The sequence below is a fragment of the Pteropus medius genome, unplaced genomic scaffold, assembly GCF_902729225.1.
Source record: "Pteropus medius unplaced genomic scaffold, Ma_sr-lr_union100, whole genome shotgun sequence".
NCBI lineage: Eukaryota > Metazoa > Chordata > Mammalia > Chiroptera > Pteropodidae > Pteropus > Pteropus medius.
Genome location: NW_024350396.1, coordinates 369,900 through 382,970, shown reverse-complemented (window position 1 = coordinate 382,970; position 13,071 = coordinate 369,900). Strand labels below are relative to the sequence as shown.

Genomic DNA, 13,071 nt, shown 5'->3' with positions numbered 1-13,071 from the left:
CAAGCGGATGAGAGTTGAGCCCATTTACTGGTCCAGCTCCTCCTGGCTGACTCAGTTGACTGGCCAGCACCTGCTGCTGCCACACCCTGGTGCCAGTGCAGCTGCAGACATGTTTCTTTAGAGAAATGCCTTTCCCCAGTTTTCTCATCGTTCGGCATACCTAGGTGTTCTTTAGCTCACACTCTTGGGGCAGGGGGTGCACGGTATGGGGGAGAGCGACCTTGAATATTTCTCTTACACGAGTAAGCCCGGACATTTACTAACTATACCTTATCAGGACGTACTTGTTCTGTCGAGGGAAGGTCTCTCGGAGTGTCGTTTTATCTGCCAATGATGTGAGTGGACCCTTTTCTTTGAGAGAGTTTCACCATATTGCAAAAGAAAGAAAGAGAGAAAGGTAGAGGGTAGGAAGGAAGGAAGGAAGGAAGGAAGGAAGGAAGGAAGGAAGGAAGGAAAGGAGGGAGAGGAAAGAGGGGAAGGGGTGAACAGGAAGGAGGACGGAAACGTCTTGCTCATTTCGAAGCCAGTTCTCATCTGTGCGTGTCCTACGAGCTGATTTTTTTTTTTCCTAGACAGTCGGATTATCTCTTACTCTGTAATACAGGTCCATGAGAGACTAGGTTTCACGAAAAGGGATTTTATAGTATTACACCGTTGGCAGGAATACAGCTGCATGTTGTAATGAGGAATACTCATTTAAAATTGGTCGAGAAGAAAAATAGCATGAAAACGATCATGCCATTTTTCGTGTGTGAGTGAAACTCCTCCAGTATTGATTGGGAATAATCTCTAAGTTCTAGGAGCAGACAGTCAACCATTAACAGGATCTCCTTTAATAGTCTGTAAGGAAGGACTTGTAGAAACTAGATATTGTGCTGATTTTGTGCAGATTCCAATTTCTGGATCGTAAGACAGGTGGGTGACTGTTGTCAGATCTGTCTTCAACTTGGTCCACCGATTTGCAAGCACATGGCTGTTGACACAACGACCACAGTGTCCTCTTAATTATGCTCTTTTTGTGGAAGAGGAAGTCGAAGCGCTGATGGGTGAAGTACCTTCTCAGCTGGGCACAGTCACCAGTGATGAAGCGAGGCCACCTCCTTGCTGCCCCAAGTCTGCAGCCACGGCATCTGCCTTGCGTCTCACTCGCTGTCACAGCAAGCATTGCCGAGTCTGCCGTGCCAGACACTCTAGAACATTCTCGGTGACGTGGCATCACCACCCTTTAGACCTTGCTGCTTAATGCAATGCTCACGTGACTGGTTTCTCCTCTTCACGACCTCATTCCATCTCCCCCACTAACCCTTTCTTATGGGTAGAAGGGAGCCTTTCTTTGCCTTGACTTCCCCTACTTGTTTCTTCTTTATGCTCCTGGCCTGGACCTCTGGGCCAGAAAAAGCTAACGCTAATTACACGCTCCTTGTAGAGATTTGAAATCTCTCTGTTGCTGTTGACATGCAAGTTCCGTTTACATAAAAATATCTCAATTTTTACATCTTCCCATTCAGCGATTATTTATTAAACACATACTGTATTCTTGGAGCTATCCTCGATACTCTGTGGAATTATTTTACGATAATAGTTAAGGCTTGTACAGATATTGACAAGCTCCTCTTTTCACGGGCTGTATCGTCAAGAAGAAAACTATTAATGGGCAATTAGGATGACAGGGAGAAAGAATCTCAACTTGTAGAGGGGAGGGATTCATTCGATTTCTGTTTAGTTCAATAAACATTAACAATTCCTCATTTTAACTACCAGCAGCTACTGCACGTCACCGCCACACCACTCGTCACAATGTATTCTTAGAATAAATTGGATTATCATCACGGAAAAATATATCTGCTGGTTGAAATTAAATTCTTGCCAAGTCATGACTTGTTTAAAGGAACTTACTTAAAATGAGCCTCGATATTACGTTAGCATGTTGAAATTTTATAATGTAAGGGTTATTTTTTTAATTCGCTCGTTTATTTCACGAATACTTGTTAACCATCTACTCTGCGTGAGACACTGTGGTGCTAGGCTTTGGGGCGAAAATGGTCCGGAGAGAGACGCCCCATCTTTGCCTTCATGGCACTTACCGTAGAAGTGCGGGAAACAGCAATAATCAGATAAACAACCGAATGAATACATAACTGCAAACCGTGATTAACACCATGAAACAACATTGGTTTTGTGACCATAAACAAGCCAGCTGACCTCTTGTTCGAGAGAAGGACACAGTGGAGTTTGAGCTGAGGGGGACGGCAGTGATCCCCAGTCAGGGAAGTGACAAGGACATGGGAGGACATTGCGTCCTCGGGTCTGGGGGTGGCGCATTTGTTAGTGCAGAAATAAAAACAGGAAGAGGTGCTTGGGATGAGAATGACAGACAAGAGTGTCCAGTTCATTCGGGTCCCTCCGGGAGGACTGTAAGCAGAGGCGTGTCATATCAGCATTGTGCTTTCGATAGATTTCTCTGGGTGGCAGCGATGGGGCGTGTGCGACGGGCATCTGATCAGCAGGTCACTGTGGTCTCGCAGACAGAGGCCGGAAGCTTGGACCAGAAAAGCCACGATGAGAAGAAGTGGATGATGGAGGCCTATGAGAGAGATTTAGGAAGGAAGTTGCAGAGATGTGAATGGTTTAGTGAGACTTTGTGGAAGAAAATGGAAAGTCAGGTGCAGTCTCTTCTGAGTTTTTAAGTAGAACACCTACGTGCGTGGGGAGAGAGATGGAGAAGAGCGGATGATTACAGGTGACGTGAGGAGAGGTTCGGGTAGAGGAGTTCTTTTACCAAACTGCCGTCTGGGCTGAGATGGTAGACGGCATTGCCTTTTACTACATGCGACCTCGTGCTTTATGATTTTGGAAGCTATTCCCTTCCTGGCAGGCGTCCTCTGAGAGTCATGCTCGGTACGAAATATTAACTCAATGAATAAGGGCTTAAATAGGAAACCATCAAGGATAATGAATGTAGGGAAGATAAATAAGAACATAAAGTCTTACTGGTGAGCGTTAGTGTGAATGACATGTATTGGATGGGGAAATCAGAGTAGCGTTTGTCTGTTAGGACCCTCGGCCATCTCTTAGAATTATGAGATGGTGAATACTCTTTCCCTCATGGCATCCTACGACTGGCAAATACTACTCAAATAATAATCATTGAAATATGACACTTAACAACAAGCCATGCATCTATAGTAAATTATATAAACAGAATATATAAATCGGACATGGTAATTTATAATATGAATGATAAATAATAGTTTAAAATACAACATTTGGGGAAGGTGACGTTAATTAATAGAAAATTATAAAACATGGTATAGAAGCTTGCACGTTCTGGTTGTCACGATTTTATTTGCGTGCTTCTCTATTCTTGACATGACAACGAAAAATAACTAAAGGTCAAGCTTTGAAAGCATAAAATTAGAAATTAGATGGAGACAAAGCCGATTTTTTATTGAGGTGGATGGGAGCGATCTGCAAGGCTTCAAAGCCAGACAGCCATACACCTGCAACACTAACACCTTGTGACGTGTCCATGGCGTTGCCATGGGTTACGTGACGGCCACTGTCGGGATGGAAGCATTGTCACCCAGCAAGCATTTCAGCGTGGCACCAACTCTTTCCTTTTCCTCTCGGGGGAAATACTTGATTTCCTTTCGATCCATACGAGCAAAGCATTTCGATCACCGCCGAAGGATGGTTGAGTCATTTCACTGACATTGAGTCCTGTGACTAAGCCTCGTGAGAAAACAAAGTCGACCCAAAAGACGGATGCGTGGCGCTCTCTAGGTACCAGACACACGGCTAGGCAGGGGCTTTGGTGGTGAAGCCGACGAAGACGGCACCGAAGCCGAGAGTGACGGCACATCTGGGGCATCGGACGGACGGTCCCGCCCGCCCTCTCCTCCGATGTCGTGGCCAAATCATGAAATTGATGAGTACGTGAAAAAAAGGAGTTCGAGGGAAAGAATATAGGGCAAGCAGATAGAAAGGGAACAGCCGTCGGGAGCCGAAACGGGGTGCCGCGCACCTCGGGCGGTGATGTGCTATGTTTGGGGGTGGGGGAGTAGGGTGGGCTACCGAGTGGGGAAAGCCTGAGCACCCCCTTTCATGAAGGCAGTTGAAGCATTTCAGATTTGAAAGTTTTGTTTCTTGGGCTCATGGGTGATCGTCGCTGACTCTTGTAATAAGTGCTTTTGTGCTGTGGGTTCCAACATGCTTGTGTTTTGTAAGGTGGCATCTCTTCAGTGTATTTCTCATGGAAAAAACAAAACAAACCTAATTTAAGACTTTAACTAGGTTTGTTATTATGAAGCATCAAGAGAGACCTCACGGCACAAAAATCCTGTCAGGTATCAAATGGATAACTTGTTTCTTTACGACGAGTAAGGATGAGCTTCGAGAGTTTGTATCTCCGGGCTTCTTAGAGCTGAAACAATTGTTGCAGTTATCGAAATGGGTACGTTTGGCAAGAGATCAAAATCTCAGTGTCTCCATTGAAAGTCTGAACACATTAAGAAAATCAGAAATATTTAAGAAACCTTTTTTGAAAAAACAAGTGTCAAGATGTGTCTTCCAAAAAAAAAAAACAACATTTTTTTAAAGACGTGTTTTCCTTAATTTCACATGAAAATTCCCATTTCAGATCTCATATCCATGTTATTTTATTTTTTTCGATATTTTGAAAAAAATAGCCAATTACTTTAATACCAGGACACATAACCAGAAATTTATTGTCCTAAAAAAAAAAGCAGTTCAAATAATTGAGGGGCACTCCTTATACCTTATTGTACTTCATTAATTCTTAAGTAGTGCCAATTTTTAAAGTGAATTTTTTTTTTTAATGTAAGAATACCCCAATTTCAATGACTGTACAGACGCATTTTCTTCCTCGGATGCTGTAAATTCTGCCCCTTAAATCCGTGAAGAGATATGTTCATTAATTTAAAACAATCATCTACGTGAATTTGGTGTTACATGTTCTTTTTATGTTATTGGTGACCGTGTTCGGACTCAGTAACAGTTGTCGTTACTTTGGTCGAAAAAGGAACTAGAAAGCAGTAGACACGGTGCCTGGGTAGAGAAAGGGAAGTTAATATCGTCTTTTCTAGTTTTAACCCCCGAGGTCCTTGATAAAAGACTTCTCCAGCCTCCCACCCTTTAGTCACCTCATCTTGGAACGCGACTGTGTTCTAAGCATGGTGATGAGGACTCTCTGGGTGGCACTAACCCCATGAAGAGTTAACTTCGTCTTCATCACGATCGACTCGGGTAGTGTTGATGACGTGGCCCCGTTACTGAATTAAAGCTGAGGAACAAAGGAGCTGCTTTTGGACAGCGTCATCCGTGTGTTCGACACTGCCCTGGGTGGAAAGCGGGTCCCTTACTGATGACTTATTTCAGGCACCTTGACACTTATCTTAGGCTCTGGCCGTGGACCGTGACAAATGGCTTCTACCGCGGCTGGAGGGAGAAAATGAAGAGCTTTGCATTTTCTCGTGGCATTTCTTGCTATTGTTAAAAAGGTCAGATGAGCAATTTAAAATGTTCCAGGCGTGGAGCATGACAAATGTCCCGGAGAAAATGGAACCGCTTTCGCTGGCATTTCTGGCCAAGTTCCACAGGATATTGTTGTCACCTTCCGCCTCCAGCGGGCCGGCGGATTCACGCGGGCGCACAAAGCAGGAAAATGCCGTGGGCGGGGTATGGAAGCCGTGTGCGGAGGAGAGCAACAGATCGAGGATAAAAGTAAGACATTAGAGGGCACCAAGGAAAGTAGGCAAATCAGTTGCAAATGATTCTGTGAAAAGCACCAAGAAAGCTCACAATCGAAGCCATAAAGTCTAAACCTCGTCGTCCGTAGCAATACCCAGACACATTCGCATTGAAACAAAGGCAAGTCTGTGTGACTTTGTTTTATTCTATCTACGTTTGCTTAGCTTCGTGGCAAAACTAAATTTAGTTATCCGGGACGTGGCGATGTGAGCATTTTCACATGAGGCTAGTGGCTGTGCGAACTGATGCAGTGTTTTGGGAGAAAGCGGCCCTCCTGTGCAGAAATGTTTCCAAAGACTCATTTCTCTGTCCAGCAGCCTCTCCTGGGAATGCACCCTACATGCCTAGGGACGAAGATGCATTCTCCCTGTTGATTCAAGCTGCTGTGACCGGAATCCAGAGATGGGGTGCCTTCAACAACCGGCACGTACTTCTCACAGTCACGGAGTCTGGACGTCCGGGGTCCAGGCGGCAGCATATTCATGTCTGGTGACGACCCCCTTCCTGGTTCTGCTTAGTGTGTCCTCACTTGGTGTGAGGGACTAGGGGGCTCTATGGGGTCTCCTTTATAAGGGCACTGACCTCACTCCTGAGGGCTCCACCCTCGCGACCCTATTAATTCCCAAAGGCCCCCGTATTGCCATTACATTGGGAGATAGCATTTAACCTATAAATTTGCAGGTGACACGGACATGCACCTTGCTACTGAAATTTGCATCATCATGAGGATGGAGTAAATGACTTGTTATAGACACTTATAAAACATTTTTTTTATTATTATTTAAAAGGGAAGAAACAAAGCAAAGTGGGAAGATGCATATAGTCCCATAAACCCCTTAAATGGACGTATGCATGTACTTGCACAGATGCACACACGTGGATGTGTGTTTCTATGTATACACACATGCATGTGGGTACATGCGTGCATTTAAAATGTTCTATGCATGTGCACATATGTATGCCATTGTCTGGAAAATCTTCCAGAAAGAAATGAGCAACGTTCACCTCTGAGAAGGAGCTGCCACGCCTGGCGAGAGGCTGGGGTCGGCAGAGACACAGCGACCGTACCTGCGCTTACGCGTTTTTTGAATGCTTCACAATAACCGTGAACATTTTTTTTTGGCAAATCATCCTGGAGTCTTTGCAGGTGTATGTGTGTGTGAGAAGCCATCGGCGGAGCGGACGGTTTGATGTGTTGGAGAAAAATAGCACGGGTTAGGGTTTGGACTCCGCTCATGGGATGATATTTACCCATAACAATTGAGTCGAAGTGGCTTTGCGTGGGAGAAAGTCACACGTTGAAACAAATAGGACAAACTCCCTGATATCTGTGGGAATGAACAGTTGTACCCATCGGCTCGCTCTTGAGATCTGGGCGTGGGATCTCGAAAGTTCGCAGAGGCCTTCTTTCCTGCGTTGGTTGTTCCAGGGACAGTAACTGAGGGGACCGTGTGGCTCGCGGGTCATTCTGCTGTGTCACTGCCTGTCTGATTATTCGTTGCTTCCTCTGGCACAGGGAGAGGCACTCGGAGAGACGGGCAACACCATACTGTGTCACGCACACCACCTGGGCTTGCAGAAAGGGTATTTCATGTCCCGAAACCAGTCATTAAAACACACAATTATCTTTCCTCCCTGATGCTTATTTCTCTGGCCTCACCCAAGCCACCTGTAACTTTATGTGAATTTGTCACCTCCCAAGCGGGGGAGGTGACATGCATGTCCTTGGTGGCCATCCTCCATCACGGTGTGGTAGATTTCAGAGTCCGTCTGAGCTTTGTGGGGTCGTAAAGCCACCCCTCAACACATAATAGGAATGATGCTACTAAAAATAATAATGCTTCTCTTCTTTGGGGCAGACATGAGTTTTCTTGCCCGATTGTCACAGCGCTGCCATGAAACGGCCCACGGAACCCCATGTGGTAGAGCACACACAGCATCCTGGCCCAGAGTGAGATGCTCAATGTCCCAGGAGATCAGAAGTTAGTGGACAGGGACCAGCTGTCCAGAAGAAGCCCTGGCAGTCGAGAGATGTGGATACCTGGGCGTGGGTTAAACAAACCTTTTAGAGGTGCCTCCATTCATGCATTCACTCATTCATTCATTCATGCATTCATCCGTGCCATCACTGGATGTGATAAAACATTGCTTTGGACCCTGAGCGTATAGTGAAAAACAAGGGACACAAATATCTTTTTTTTTCTCCTTAGTTGGGGAGGAAGTAGATAAACACCAGGAAACAAAACCAGTAAGGTCAGAATTTCAGGCTATGGTGACACTTGTGAGGGAAATGGTTACTGAGCTGTAACTAGTCTAGATGATGGAGATTCTTTCAATTATGTGGCCAAGGCAGGTTGCCATGAGAAAGAGGGATTGTAGGTGAAGGACAAAAACACATCAAGGTGTAGAGGGCAGGACAGATGTGTCGCAGACAGAGATTCGGGGCTGCACATGGTCCTTTTTGCTATGTGAAAGGGCCTCGCAAGTTTGCTAAAATTCGGTAAACTTGGCGGTAGGAGTTTAGGGCCACACTCTTGGGAAACCCAACTTTCTTCGTGGCTGCTGGGATGGAAAGGGGCACATTGCTAGAAATCCCATCTGCAGTTCCCAGAGCTGATCATGGGCTAAAAGAAACCATCTCCTACCATTTTCCAAGCAAAGGGACATGCAGGGAACCTTGCAAAGGAGGATTATCATCCTACGAATGCTTGTCTCTTCGTCAGCCAAACTTCTGTATTAATTTCGACTGCGGTTGAGTTGGTGGGTGGTTGTTTGACTAGCTAGATGTTTATGGCTAGGAGGAAGGAAAACGAGAGAAAAAAAATAAAAGGCCATTTCTATTTAATGCTAGAGGGATACAAGCTTGACCAGACAACATTTTAAGGAGAAATGAAGTAATTTGGGTGTATAAAACTGTAAAATTTTGGAACGGAGCAGCGTCGATGCTATAGTGAGCTGTGAAGAAAAGATCATATAAAATGTACTTGAACCACGTGATGTAACTTTCTCTTTGTGCGTTAGTTCCCCAAATGGGAACATAAACGTTTTCAAATACACACCTGTGCAAATGTCAGGAACGGCAGGTGGTATATCGCTTTTTATATTCCATGTGTACGTGGGAGTGGAAGGCAGAAGGTGAAATTTTGTTAAAATGAGGATGCGGACGAAAGAACATGCTGGACATGCGAAAACTTCATTTAGGACTTTGTTCTCTTCGGGTCTGATGACAGGCGATGCTAAATACCGCCCTTCAACTTCGATGGGCATCCATTTGACATAAACATTCCGGACACCAAGAATCGACAGGATGAAGATCCAAAGAGTCTTAGCGACGTGAACCTCATCTCTCCTTGTCGGCCTGTGTCAAGGAAATAAGAAAGACCCATTGCGTGAGTCCGGTGTATTGGCATTTGGTTTCGGTGGAGACTCGCTGAGTTCAGTAGAGCATGCCCCAGTGTCTTTATATGCAGATCAGGTAGACTGCGTTGGGTGATAAAAATGTCACCCAGAATTCAGCTGGGAGTTGCCGAAGAGAGGACCGTGACCCCGACCTTAGGCCACTTATCCCGTTGTGCATCAGCCATGCTTTCCCGCTAAGAAAATCTCAGAAACGAACCATTCTAAGCATGTAGGATGTTTCGCTTCTGTGAAACTCTCAACCAGCACGTCCTAATGACCAGAAGCGTTGCCGGGTTCACACGGACGCTCTTGGTTCCCCAATGAGGATACGTTAAGCCCTTTTAATCTGTGGGGTGGTCATGTATGAGTTGGCAGTTGTCACGGCCATGCTGGATTTCAATAGGATTGATGGAAGACCAGTGTATGGGACTGTTTTTCCCACTGTTATTTACATTTTAAGTTATCTCTGGTGCTAAGAATTAATTCTCACTGTGCTCGTTAATTAATTAATGATTAATTCCCATTTTATGAAGGGGAGCCGACGTCTGTTCCATCTTCCTCCAGCCACTCAAATGCTGACCCATCGTTTCCATCTGTAGTGCGGATATTGTGATGTCATGTTGGGGTGAAAGTCCATGCAGAGGTTTTGCAGGCAGAGCTGGCACGTCTGGAAGACGGATGCTACAGATGGGGGTTGGGAGGGAAAGGAGGCACTGAGGCTGGGAAGAGTTCACGTTTCCGGCGTGAGCGGCCGGACGAGGAGGGAGTGAAGACCATGGGAATTGCGGGTTGTTTCTGAGCGTGCCCCGGCTCTCACCTCTCCTGAGCTTCTCCTTCCTGCCTCCGTTACGTTCCATCGGCTTCCTCCTCTATGACATGCCCCGGTCTCTCTTCCTCTGCAGCCTCCACCTTCGGAGACTCAACTAGAGTCTTCTTCGGAAAATGCCGATGTGGTCCTCTTTTCTTTCCCGGTCGAAAGATGTTAGTGGTTTCTTCCTCTTTATAGCATCCGATCTTCTGCATGGTTGATGGCTGCCATCTTCCTTTCTCTTAGTCTAAGATTCCTCGTCCCTATCATTTTGAGCAACCATCAGTGTCCTCGTCCCAGAATCCTGGCTTAGCAGTTAGTTTTCTCTCCGACGCCTCTTCCTTGCTTGAGAAACCCTTTATTTCTTCTTAGGTAATCACACGGAAGACCCGGCTTACTCTTCACCACTTGCCATATTCTTCCTGGATCTTCGGTCACCCTATACTCAAAACGATTTTCTTTCACTCTCTCTGCTCATTTCATTCTTCCTTAATTTATAATGCAGCATCTTATGTATTATGAATTAACTTCCTCAGTCAGCTCACCCTTGAGGATGTCGCTGCTTCGCTCTACCGCATACTACTCAGTGAGTGCAGAGACCGCGCCTTACGTGTGCCCCTTCTTCGAAGCGTGGACTACTGTGCCGACGTGATCAATTCTCCCTCATGGCCATCGTGCTTATGTTTCCTGTACACCGTGACCCTCATTTGGCAAAGATGGCATAGATCTTCTAGACAAAATTTTACCATGGACGACAATGCTAAAATCCACTGTAAATCTTAAGTCTAATTCTAATGTATCCCAATTCTAAATATATATGAGCTTGGCACCAGTGTTTGCATTCTATGCGATTCATTAATTCATTCCACCAGCGAATGTTTATTTATTGAGTTCCAAATCGGTCCAGACCATCGAGATCTGTGCCACTCGGGGGGAAAATGTAAAAACTCCTTTTCTACCGTAAAGGAACGTGGGTAACACTCTTTTCTGGACAGGGCAAGAAGATAGTCCTGGACTTGTGCTTATGGGGCTACAGAGGAGATTGGATTGAAGGCTACTTAGATTTTCGCATTAGGAGAAGAATCATAAAAGAGGTGCCCTTTTCCCTGGGTCCTGGAAATGTTAAGAGAGGAACCATGGGACATTGTGGCTCAAGGACCATTAGAAGCAAGGTGCCAGAATAAGAAAATGTGATGTATATAATTTGGGAAGAACACGGGGTCCTTATTTTCTAAGGCAGAGTCCGTTTCAGGATGGAAAGCCATGTTCACCTGGACACAGATTTGGAAATGGTCCGGATGAGTATGGGTGACAGCAGAATTTGGCTTGATGTGGAGTCTGGGCGTGGTCGACCCTAGTGTCGGGAGACACGGGCCTATCGTCACGGACTCGCCCAGGTGAAAAGCGGAGGTGGAAGTTGGAGTGCAGCAGTTTTAGAGCTTTGGGCAGAAGTTCAGTGAGGGTTGAGACACAATTTACAAGGAATATGCCAGCAGGGAAAGGGAGCATGCACGCGAGAATTATCTAGATGGTGGGCTCAAGGTGACAGCAGCGAGGGACAGTGAGGGTTAATGACAGATACTAAGAACAGGATGACACATACACAAGTCAGCAGGAGGAGCTGAGATCTGCAGATAACTCACCGTAGATCGTAAATGTAACCCGATGGTTACAAAAAATAAAGTTCTCTAGAAATAGAACTACTTGGGGGGGGCTTGTGATGAGTTCCAATTCAGAATCTTATACCCAGAGGCCAAGATCTGTGGTCTTCAGTAATTCAGTTTGTCTCATAGAGAATAGGAAAGAAAAAGCTGAAGGTAGGTATCCCTGACATCTAGATATTCACACAATAAAACCTTCCTCCATTACCAGGGAAATCTACCTGCTGCGTTCCCTCAGCCCTGGAAAGTGAGAGAAAACATATGCCCTCTGTGCCACCACTTGGACCATTGTCTCTCTTAACTCATTAAAAAAGGGAGAATTGGGGAAGGACACGAATTTGCTGTCCATGGTTTTCTTTGTAGTCTCTTGGTCGTCATCAGCTCTCCATGGTGCTGAATTTATGATGGCTCTGTCGCCTCAACGAGCTGAATCCTTGGACTGCTTTCAAGCATCCAGGTTGTCGCCTATGATGCACTCCTTGGATATCATCATTCCTGATGGCGGCCGAGGGGCCTCGGCGTCCCCTTCAAACCTAAATCTTGCTCACGACAGAGCGAGGGCAGGATTTCAAGTGACATCCAGAGATTTCTGCCACCGCCTGAAACGCAAGTGCTTGAAAGTGATGTCATGAGACATCGCAAAGTGGACAGCCGCTGGCTGTGTCCAGAATTATGACGATGTCACTCAGATTCAGGCTCCTCCCCGTCTCACTGCTGACGATGCAAAGCAGAGCGAGACTGAAAACGGATGCGACCAGGCTCCGCTCTTCATGGATCCGCCCATCTCGATTCACAGCTTTTAGATTCCGTTCTAGATGCCCGTTTTACTGTCGTCACAGAGGATTTATTTTCAAGTTTCAGTGAAACTTAAATGGACATATTTATTTCTCGCGATCACCAATGGTCCAGAACGTAGAAACAATCCAAACGGACCACGGATACCGTCTCTTTGCTGCGATATTACCTTCTTAATTGTCATGAAAATGATGCTTTTGGTCTCTAAATGCCTTCTGACTCACTTAGGCAAAGATTTCACATGAGCTGAGATTAAACGCTGCTTTTCGTGTGAGTAGGTCTTGAGGTTTTTCTATCAGAGATACAGCTTCTCTGCCCAGCATTATGGGGCATGTCTATGAAGTAGAAAGAAAATACTATTAAAATATATTGTATTAACATTTGAGAAATAGCTGGATTTTCAGGGTAAGTTCTTTTTTTTAGCAGTTGTCATAGCTAAAGAAGATACTGTGTTTCTAAAATCTACCGCATGCTTCTTTTTAGGGTTCTATGCATTTTGTTTGTTTGTTGATGGTGGTGTTGTTTCTGCTATTTATCTGTCCTGCTAATCTGGAACACCTCAGGACTGCGGACTTTGCCTTATTTGAGCAAATCAGGTGGCCTCGGGCATGTAGGAGAGAACTTTATGACTGTGGCTTG

At 45.5% G+C, this 13,071-nt stretch overlaps 1 protein-coding gene and 1 long non-coding RNA gene across 8 annotated transcripts in view; both read left to right on the top strand.

Moving 5' to 3' along the window:
- NLGN4X (neuroligin 4 X-linked) overlaps positions 1–13,071 on the top strand; it is a 247,268-nt gene that overhangs the window by 101,797 nt on the left and 132,400 nt on the right. The window lies entirely within an intron of this gene.
- LOC120584067 (uncharacterized) lies at positions 9,078–12,691 on the top strand. Its single transcript, XR_005647950.1, has 2 exons — positions 9,078–9,158; positions 10,513–12,691. It is a non-coding gene; the product is annotated as an uncharacterized LOC120584067 (long non-coding RNA).